At 35.4% G+C, this 10,526-nt stretch overlaps 1 pseudogene; it reads left to right on the plus strand.

Annotated features, from left to right (window-relative positions):
- Window positions 1–1,214: 1,214 nt before the first annotated feature.
- On the plus strand, window positions 1,215–10,250 carry LOC149254211 (putative beta-glucosidase 17; annotated as a pseudogene).
- Window positions 10,251–10,526: the final 276 nt, after the last annotated feature.

Here is a 10,526-nt window from a genome sequence, read left to right on the forward strand (position 1 = left end):
TGATTACTACTAACATTTATTCACAAACTTTGACAGCTGAAGGTAAAAAATCCCTACCAAGAATGTTATTTTCTTCTCTTCATGTTATTATGAAATTAACATCAAGCATTAATCCTTGTTTTGAGGATCCAATTTAATTGCATTTGGAGAATCAAATTCAAGGGAAGGCTTTTGTACATAAATTTTCTTAAATTATTTCATGTAGATGTATAGGTAGATTCTTGTAATTATGTTTATGTTTTTCTTTCTTCTAGCCTTGGTCCACTACTGCTATTAATTCATGTTGTATTTTTTCTTACAGGAACAAAGCTGATGGAATGTCTCCACTAGAAATTTGTACATAGTTTTTAATCCTGCAATTTTGTACATAGTGTATATAGTAGCAGTAGTATTTAGCTACCATAGTTTGCTTTATTTTTGAATTTCAAATAAAGAAATCATGGTTTAACAATATTTTAAATTATCATCAAGGTATTATCTTATTTTATTTCAAATTTTATCTTTAGAAACTTACTTTCAAAATTTATCTATTTATTCAAATATCTTGATTATAACATCATAATGGATTTTGGATATGACTACATCGTAATTAGGTTTTGAAAATCCTCATTAATCACTATGTTACAAGAATCATTTATCACTATATCGACCTATCAAAACATGCTTATGAATCTCTAAGTTGCAATTGTTTTATTTTGTCTTGTTTTGTTTAAGCTTTCTCAAAACTTAATGTTTGATTTCTTTTAATACTCACTAATTTTGAGTCTTTTGATTGCTTGAGCTTGTTTTGTTTTCTTGTTTTAATGAGGGAAACTTATCTTCAAAGCAATAATGATTGGTTAGTAGAGGGATTTTTTACTATGAAATTTATATGGGTTTTCATTTACCTTAAAGAGACATCTTTATTAAATTCTAAGTCCTCTCACATTAATTCTTTTCCCCTAGAGGAACATTTTCTTTTCTAAGAAATAAGGTTCGTATTTTCGAGGAAATTACTAAATTGAGTCTAACTTGATGAATACCACCCATCCCACCACTTCACATAGAAGCCTCTAGATTGACAGTTGTAAGGAAGGATGAGGGAGTCAAAATTTCATAAGTATTATATCAATTTCTTTTAAGATCTCTTGTATCATTCCACCCCTTCACCCAACTACATTAACTTAGTTAACAAATATATTTATTGAAAGGGTGACATAATAGGGGAAGAAAACATGGGAAGTACAAGCAAACTCGTAAGGGTACTAAACAAGCATGCTGGCAACGGGGCTATGATTGTGTGGTACAGAAAAAACTTCGTCGGGGTACTGAACAGGCTCATTGGCAACGAAACGATGTCAGGTAGAGGAAACTATGGATGTATACTTTCTCTAAACTCGCTATTTGTACCTCTTCTATCACTCACATGATGTAAATTTAAAATCAAATATTTTTCTAAAAGGTTGGGATTGATGGTTTTAGACTTAAGTTTGTGTCAAGTACTTATCTTTTCAGACCCTATATTCTTGATCTATTAACGTGGGACCCATGGGAAACATTTTAATGTTTGAATACTTAATGGAAATCATCACTTCATCCTTTTGATAAATGTAAACCCATTATTTTAAAAACCAAAGATAATTGTGTCAAATGTGGAGCTTTATTATCTTCCTAATACAAAGGTCTTGTTTCAATCGCGTTTGGATCCTAATCCCCGATAGGGGGTTGTGGGGCGGGGGCTTCCCCCCACTATTGCTGCCTGGGGGTTCCAAGGGGGGTGGCTGCATGTTTGGAGCCCCCACTTGGCAAGGGTTCAAGGGAAATGCCCCCGAAGCCAATCTGGGTCATTCATTAGGTGGATGATTTGAGGGTAGAAGTTATGTTTAATTTAGGGTTTTTTCCCTAAAAGACAACCCCTCTGTTTATATGAGGGAATCGTATTGTGGATGTGTATTATTATTCTAATCGAGAAAGAGAGAGGATATTGTGTGAGAGAGGAGAGGAAATTACACCGAATTTGTTGTAGGTTGTATCTCTTCATTTTTTTGGATAATATAAAGTAAGGACTAGTTGTTTCTCCATGGACGTAGCCTAAATTGGGTGAACCACATATATCTGTGTCTCTCTTGTTTTATGTGTTTTTGTGTTTAATTTTCTGTAATATTTTATGTGTTCCATTTCTTTTTCAAATAATTTTTAACAACTGGTATCTGAGCCGAAGGTTTATTTGGTTGATAAACTTGTAGGAGAGAACGGTTCCTGGTTCGAGTGGGAGCAATGAGAGAAGATGGTGGGTTCAGGGTCGAGAAATCTAACTACTAAAACTACCAACTGTGGAAGATGTGGATGGAAGATTATTTGTATTAGAAATATTTGTACCTATCATTAAGCAGAAAATCAAAGAAGTTGATGAGTACGACGAACACATAATGGGAGATTCTCAACAGAAAGACACTAGGAACAATACAGTTGTGTCTGGCAGCGTCAGTGACATTCAAAATTTCAAAGGAAATGACAACATAAAGTTTAATGATGACATTGGCCAAACTATATGAAAAACCATCAGCCTCAAATAAGGTATCTCTTATGAAGCATCTATTTAATATGAAGATTTCAGAAGGTGGATCTGTTGTTGATCATTTAAATGAATTAAACTTGGTTACCAAACAGTTAAGTTTTGTAGAGGTAAATTTTGATGATGAAGTTAGGTCTCTGTTATTTTTGTGCTCATATCCAGAAAGTTGGAATGGTCTGGTTATGGCTATTACTAACTCTGTCTCAGCATCTAGTACTTTAAAGTTTTATGATGTTGTTGGTACCATCCTTAGCAAGGAAATGCGATGGAAAAAATCCAATGAGACATCAGGTAATGCTTTGACTGTAGAGACTAGGGGAAGAAAAATGGAAAGAAGAAGGATCCTAGGATAAAAGAGTAAGTCAAGAGAATGCAGATCCAAATACATATCAGGGATAGTGTACTGGAAATGTGGGAAGAAAGGACACATGAATAAATACTAGAAATATCAGAAGGGAAAAGAAGGAGATGGAAAGCAAGAGAACAATCATGAAGTGAATGTGGCATGTAATGTGTTGCAAGATGATTTGATTCTTTCATTAGAGAATATTATTGATTCCTGGGTGATAGATTCAGGGGCCTCATTCCATGCCACACCTTAAGGAAAAATTTTCATGACTATGTTCAAGGATATTTTGGATAGGTTCATCTCGGTGATGATAAACCTTGTAAAATCATTGGAATGGGTAAGGTTTTTATAAAGAAACATAATGGAAACAAATGGTTATTCAAGGAGGTAAGGCATGCTCCAGATCTAAAGAAAAATCTAATTTCAATAGGGCAATTGGGAGGTGAAGGTTGTGTAACTACTTGTACAAACAAAACCTAGAAGGTCATTAAACGAGCCCTCGTTATAAAAAAGGAGAAAAGACTGGTACATTGTATTTATGAAATAGTATTTCTAATTTTGTTAATGCTTTAACCTCCATAGGAGAAGATACAACATTCTGGCATCATAGGCTCGTATACATGAGTGAGAAGGGGATGAAGATTCTTTACTCAAGAAATTTGTTGCCAGGTTTGAAGCATGTTGATTTGGATTTCTGTGAAAATTGTGTTTATGGAAAACATAAGAGAACTAGATTTATTTGAGTTGGGAAGGAAACGAAGAGTGAAAAATTAGAGCTTATGCATATATATGTATGGGGACCTACTCAAGTATCATCTCTCAGTGGCTCTTGCTACTATGTTACTTGTATTAATGATGCAACTAGGAAAACATGGATTTGTTGTATTCGAAATTAATTTGATGTATTTGATACTTTCAAAAAATAGAAAGGTTTGGTTGAGAATGAGATAGGAAAGAAGTTGAAGTGTCTCAGATAAAACAATGGAGGTGAATATTGCATCAAATATTTTGATAACTATTGTTCAGAGCATGGAATTTATAGAGAGAAGATAGTTCCAGGAACACCAAAGAAAAAAAAGTGTGTTAGAAAAGATGAACAGGACCATCATGGAGCGTCCAAGGTGTATGAGATTGCATGCAGGATTTCCCTTACAATTTTGGACAAATGTTGTAGATAATGATGTTTATCTAATAAACAAAGGGCCTTCAAGTTCCTTAGATGGTGGTATTCTAGAGGAGGCATGGAAAGGTAAAAAGGTAAACTACTCATTTTTAAAGACTTTCGGTTGTGAAGCCTTTATGCACATAAATAAAGAAAATAGAACAAAGCTTGAGGCAAAATCAAAGAAATGTACATTTATTGGATATGGTGTAAATGATTTTGTTTATCGCTTGTATGATTATAGAAATCACAAAATCATTAGGAGAAGAGATGTCATATTAAATGAAAAGGTCATGTATAAGGATCAGATGTATGGAAAGAAAAAAAAAAACAAATAATATGCAGTGCTTGATGAGATCACAGAATAAGTAAAGGTGCCTGAAAATCATAATGATCCTAATCCACAATAAGAACAACTACTACAACAACAACAACCACAACAACAATAAGAACCTCAAACACCTGAAAGTGGTGTTTGAAGATCCACTAGGATAAGTAGGCCCCTTGAACAATACTCTCCTTCATTATCATTGACTGATTCTTGTGAACCAGAAAGATATGAAGAAACAATGTAGGTAGAAACCAGGAAGATGTGGGAGCAAGCCATGGAAGAAGAGATGGGCTCCTTGATGCATAACTAGACTTGGGACGTAGCTAAGTTGCTTGCAGGTAAAACAACATTGCAAAATAAATGGGTTTACAGGTTGAAGGAAGAATATGGAGGTAAACAAAGGTATAATGATATACTTGTGGTGAAGGGGTTTGCACAAAAGAAAGGTATAGAATTTGATGAAATTTTTTCTCTTGTTGTTAAAATGAATCCAATCATAACTATTTTAAGTCTAGTGGTAGAAAAATATTTGCATCTTGAGTAGTTATATGTAAATACAACCTTTCTCCATGGGGATTTGGAGGAAGAAATATATATGCAGCAACCATAAGGGTATGAGGTCAAAGGGAAGGAGAAGTTAATGTGAAAATTGAAGAAGATCTTGGATGGCTTAAAACAGAATCCAAGGTAGTGGTATCTAAAATTTGATAGGTTTATGTTTGAACAAGGGTCTAACATGCAAGAAATAAATGTGCTCAAAGGAAAATTGGAAAACTCATTTGCAATGAAGGATTTGGGTGTTGCAAAACAAAGCCTTGGTATGAAAATAACTAGAGACAAGAAAAATTGCAAATTAGCATTGTCTTAAAATGAGTACATAGAAAAGTTGTTTGAAATATTTAATATGCAAAATGCAAAACTAGTTAATACACCTTTGGCTAGCCATTTCAATCTAAGTAAGGAGATGTGTCCCAAGACTCTGGAAGAGATGGATTATATGTGTAAAGTTCTATATGCATAAGCAGATTGAAGCTTAATGAATATTATGGTTTGCACAAGACTTGATATTGCACATGTAGTGGGAGTTGTAAGCAGGTATATGAACAATCCACGAAAAGAGCATTGGATGGTAGTAAAGTGGATTCTTAGGTGTTTGAGAGGTACCAAAAATCAAGCATTATGCTTTGGTTGTTCAAACATTGCTCTACAACGATATGTTGATGCATATACGACAGGTGATAGAGATAAAAGGAGGAGCACCACAGGGTATGTGTTTACTATAGGTGGAAAAATTGTTAATTGGGTTTCAAAATTACAAAAGATTGTTACACTTTCAACAATAGAAGCAAAGTATGTTGCTACTACATAGGCTAGTAAATAAATGATTTAGTTACAAAGGTTTATGGATGAGTTGGATAAGAAGCAAGAGATGAGTAGGTTATGTAGTGATAACAAAAGTGTCATTCATCTTCCAAATAATTCAGCCTTCCATTCTAAGAGTAAACATATGTGGCTAAGGCATCATTTCATACGGTCAGTTTTGAATGATGGAAAATTGAAGCTGGAAAAGATACACACTAGCCAGAATCCTGCAGATATGTTGAAAAAGGTTGTAACTAGGGAAAAATTGAGTTGATGCTAAGTTTCAATTGGCCTTCAATAATGATGATGAAGATGAGAAACAACCAGGTCCAAAGTGGAAGCATTTTCTAACAAGTGAAGCAGCAATGGAGTTGATATAATCAATCTCCAAGTGGGAGATTGTTGGATGTGGAGCCTAATTATCTTCCTGATTCAAACATCTTGTTTCAGTCATGTTTGCATCCCAATCCCCGACGAGGGGTGTGTGGGGGAACTTGCTACATGTTTGGATCCCCCTCCCCTTACATGGGTTTGGGGGCAACGCCCTTGAAGATAAAAATAGATGAAAATTTTCCTTGTAAAATATTGTAATTTCATAGTCAATCTGGGTTGTTCATGAGGTAGATGATCTGATGGTAGAAGTTATGTTTAATTTAGGGTTTTTTCCCCTAGAAGGCAAACCCTTGGTTTATATGAGGGAATTGTATTATGAATGTGTATTACTATTCTAAGCGAGAAAGGGAGAGGCGACTGTGTGAGAGCGAAGAGGAAACAATGGATTTGTTGTAGGTTGTATCTCTTTATTTTGTTGGATAATATAAAGGAAGGACTAATTGTTTCTCCATGGTCATAGCCCAAATTAGGTGAACCACGTATACTTGTGTCTCTCTTGTTTTATGTGTTTAATTTTCTGTAATATTTTATGTGTTCCATTGCTCTGTTAAATAATTTCTGACAAATGGTTCCTTCCACGTGAGTCACCAATTGTTGTGATCACAAACCCCCATACCTTTTCCACACAAATTATGGGGACCCTCCATTTTGAATTTTGAAAAACTCCCTTCTCAATTGGCATCTTTTATTTCTCTCGCCTTCACTACTTGGCTTTGGAACTTCTTTAGGGCTTGATCATGATATGACAATTGTGATTGTCACTTGGCTTGATGCTCCTTTAATCGCTTTTTTCTACCTTGTAAGATAACTTTAAGATATGATTATTTCACTGGTCATAAGAAAGCATTATGGCACCTTCAGTTGCCACATCACTTCATATATTGCATAAAGTTATGCATGTGGCTCTTTGTTAAATTCCTTGTTTTCCATACCTACATCAAGTAAAAGGGTGGTTCATTATTATTTTATAAATATTGTAACATTGTGTATATATATTGTGACATATATTAATATTTATAAATCCTTATCCATGTGTAGTATGTAATTTATATATAACCTATAAAAGTAATATCTAACCATTATTACATGTATGTAGTCTTATGTAAATAAACTTTACTAACCTTGTTACGCCGTAAGGCGTTTCCCTTTGGAATCAACGTTCCTCTTGGGTTACGTGTACATTTCTGAGCCTTTGATTTAAGTGTTAGACGATGAAAATAATCTTAGCCATCCATTTGATTAGACGAGTATACGATGCGACTCAGTGGATCGGCGCTTGTCCTGCTCGACGCTACGCTACTTCCAGGTGCTTCTACGTGGACTTTACTGTTTTGTTAGGTTCCCTGAAAAGAAAATGAAGATTTAGGTGGGTACTTGCTTCACCTCAATGGTTTTTCTGTTGCTCTTGTTTAAGATTCAGGTTGGTACTTGCTTCACCTCAATGGTGTTTCTGTTGCTCTTGTTTTCCTGCTTCGTTAAGTGATCATTTGTGGAGAAATATGAGTTGAGCAGGAGCGACTTCCCATCAGATTTTCTATTCGGCGTGGCTTCTTCCGCGTATCAGGTACACACACAAACGCACCCAAGATATCTTCTCTCCATCATTTCAATTTTGAGAGCCGCCATTGATTTATTTTTAATTTCAGGTGGAGGGAGGTTATCTGGCCGATGGAAAAGGACTTAGCAACTGGGACGTGTTCTCGCATACACCTATAATTATTTCAGCCCTACCTTCAGATTCAGAATCAAATACCAACCCTACTTTCAGATTCAAAATCAAATTACAAATTCAAAGGTTAATTTGTACTGGGAGGTGCAGGAACAATTGCCGATGGAATGAACGCAGACGTAACAGATGACGAATATCACCGCTATAAGGTATATATTTTCTTTCTCTATATTGCATTCCACTCTTGATTTGTCTTGGTTTCGTATTGTTAGAGATTTGCGAAAAATTTTGTGGAACCTATATTTTAGATGATTACTCAATCCATCATCAAATCTGATAGTTACTGTCAAAGACCAAAAACCTTGAATCATCCAGACAATTTCATCTTATGATATTGCAGGAAGATGTGGAGATGATGTCGGAAATTGGGGTGGATTCATACCGCTTCTCCATATCTTGGGCGCGCATTTTTCCTGGTGTGAATTCACGGGGTTGTGAATTTGATCCAAATTCGAACATCATACTTGTGCTAACTTTGTTTTATAATTTTTTTCTTCAGACGGCCGTGGAGAAATCAATATGGGCGGGGTCAAGTACTATAATGAACTCATCGACTCTCTGCTGAGCCGAGGGAATAATATTCATCAATCTTAGTTTTGTCCCATTCACTCCTTTCTGCTCATTTTAATTTTAGACTCCTTCACGCGTTTTTTTTATTAATTAGAATTCCACTATGCATATAAATAAATAAATTTACAGAAAGTGTGTATAAATGGCAGGGATCCAGCCTTTTGTTGCGCTGTGTCACTACGATATTCCACAAGCCCTGGAGGATCTATACGAGGGTTGGCTCAGCCTAAATATTGTGTACTTTGCATTCCTCTACATCAATTATAAGTTCTCATGATACGAAATATAAGGGGGGATCATCAATTTGTATTAATCACCGTTGTTGTGGCTCTGCGGAGATGATTTTACTAGGTATGCAGAGGCATGTTTCAGAAATTTTGGCGGGCGAGTGAAATATTGGAGCACTTTTAATGAATCGAATATCTTCGTACCACGAGGGTATGATACGGGCACTTATCCTCCAGGGAGATGCTCAGCAGTCTTAGGGGGTTGCAGGGCGGGAAACTCTTCCACGGAGCCATATATCGCTGCGCACAATATACTGTGCGCCCACGCTTCAGCGGTCCAACTGTACATGAAAGAATACCAGGTATAAATACGTATGCAATTAACATATTTTGGTGGGATGATATAATTAATAGAGAATATTATGTAACCAACAGGCTGATCAAGAAGGGTTCATTGGAATTGTAATGTCATGCGAATGGTATGAACCACTGCTAAACAATTCACAAGACATTTCAGCTGTTCAGAGGCTTCTGGACTTCATTATTGGCTGGTAAGATGATGCTATTAAATTGCTGGTGCTAAAAACTTTTTCTCCCTTTTTTTGGACTTATCCATTTGTAGGTAGGATGATGGTGGATACGTTTTACACCTCTAGACAATATATCATTTTCAGCTAAGTTAACAGGTAAGTTTCAATCGTGGTATTCTGTTTTGATTATTTTTAGTTCCAGGTTCATTCAAATGTTATAAGCTAAGTAAGTGGGGATATTTTATGATTTAGAGTTTCTGAGATTTGGGATCGATGTGGAGAGGATAACATGGGTATGAATAAAAAAATTAAGAGTATCATCGTAAAACTTTTATTTTAATTTTTTTTAAAATTCAGTTAATTAATTAAAATTTTATTTATAGAATGGTTGCTCGGGTATGTATTTCCATTTTAGTTTGTCTCATAGTATCAAGGATTTTGAAGCAGAAGCTAAAGCAATCAGTAGGGTTAAACATCCCAACATTGTTCGCCTCCGAGCTTTCTATTGGAGAATAGAGGAAAAACTGCTGGTTTATGACTACATTCCACATGGAAGCTTGGCAAATGCCTATTATGGTGGGTTCTCTTGTTCTCTTTTTTCCATTGCATGTATATCTGCAGGAAATCTCGTTCAATTCGTTTCTGCATGGTTTTTTTTATTTTTTTTACAAAGATAGCCCTTCAATCACTTGCATATTATGAGTTTCTTATGGACTCCACAATCTCCCCTGTTTAGCTACTCTACCTTCAGCTAATACATAGTCATTTGAAAAAGACGTACCTTCAGCTCTGGTATCTATTTTTTCACCATCCTTATCACTGCAATCAGATTAGATAAACATTGAATAGCTCTAATTTTCAATTTTAGTCACCCTGTCTTGGGCCAAACTTTTGAACATTATGGCACCTCTTTCATTACAAGCATCAGGGGAATTGACATTATTACAAAGATTTTGGTTGATGTTGTATGTATCAGGGTCCGTCCCCGTATATTGGTTGATGTAACAAAGGTGGATCTGAGTACCACTGTGTTGGGATTCTAGATATAAATGCCTATTATGATTGCTCCAACTGCCATGCAAAAGATGGCTCATCCCGAAGGTATGCATTAGATTATTGTATTACAGTTAACATCCTATTTTGATGCATATATTTTCTCAAAGTGAATCCATCATCTTTTACAGGAGAGTATGCTACTGCAAGAGCTGCTGGAACTATAATGGTTTGGGCATCGATCTTCTCTTTGTGGGATCGATCTTCTGAATGTTTTAATTTCCTTCTAGCTATTAAGGAATTAAGAAATTATAATGATTTTGGAT

The sequence above is a fragment of the Pinus tabuliformis genome, chromosome 7 (genome assembly GCF_031772625.1).
Source record: "Pinus tabuliformis cultivar Carrire ecotype Pingquan chromosome 7, CPIR1, whole genome shotgun sequence".
Taxonomy (NCBI): domain Eukaryota; kingdom Viridiplantae; phylum Streptophyta; class Pinopsida; order Pinales; family Pinaceae; genus Pinus; species Pinus tabuliformis.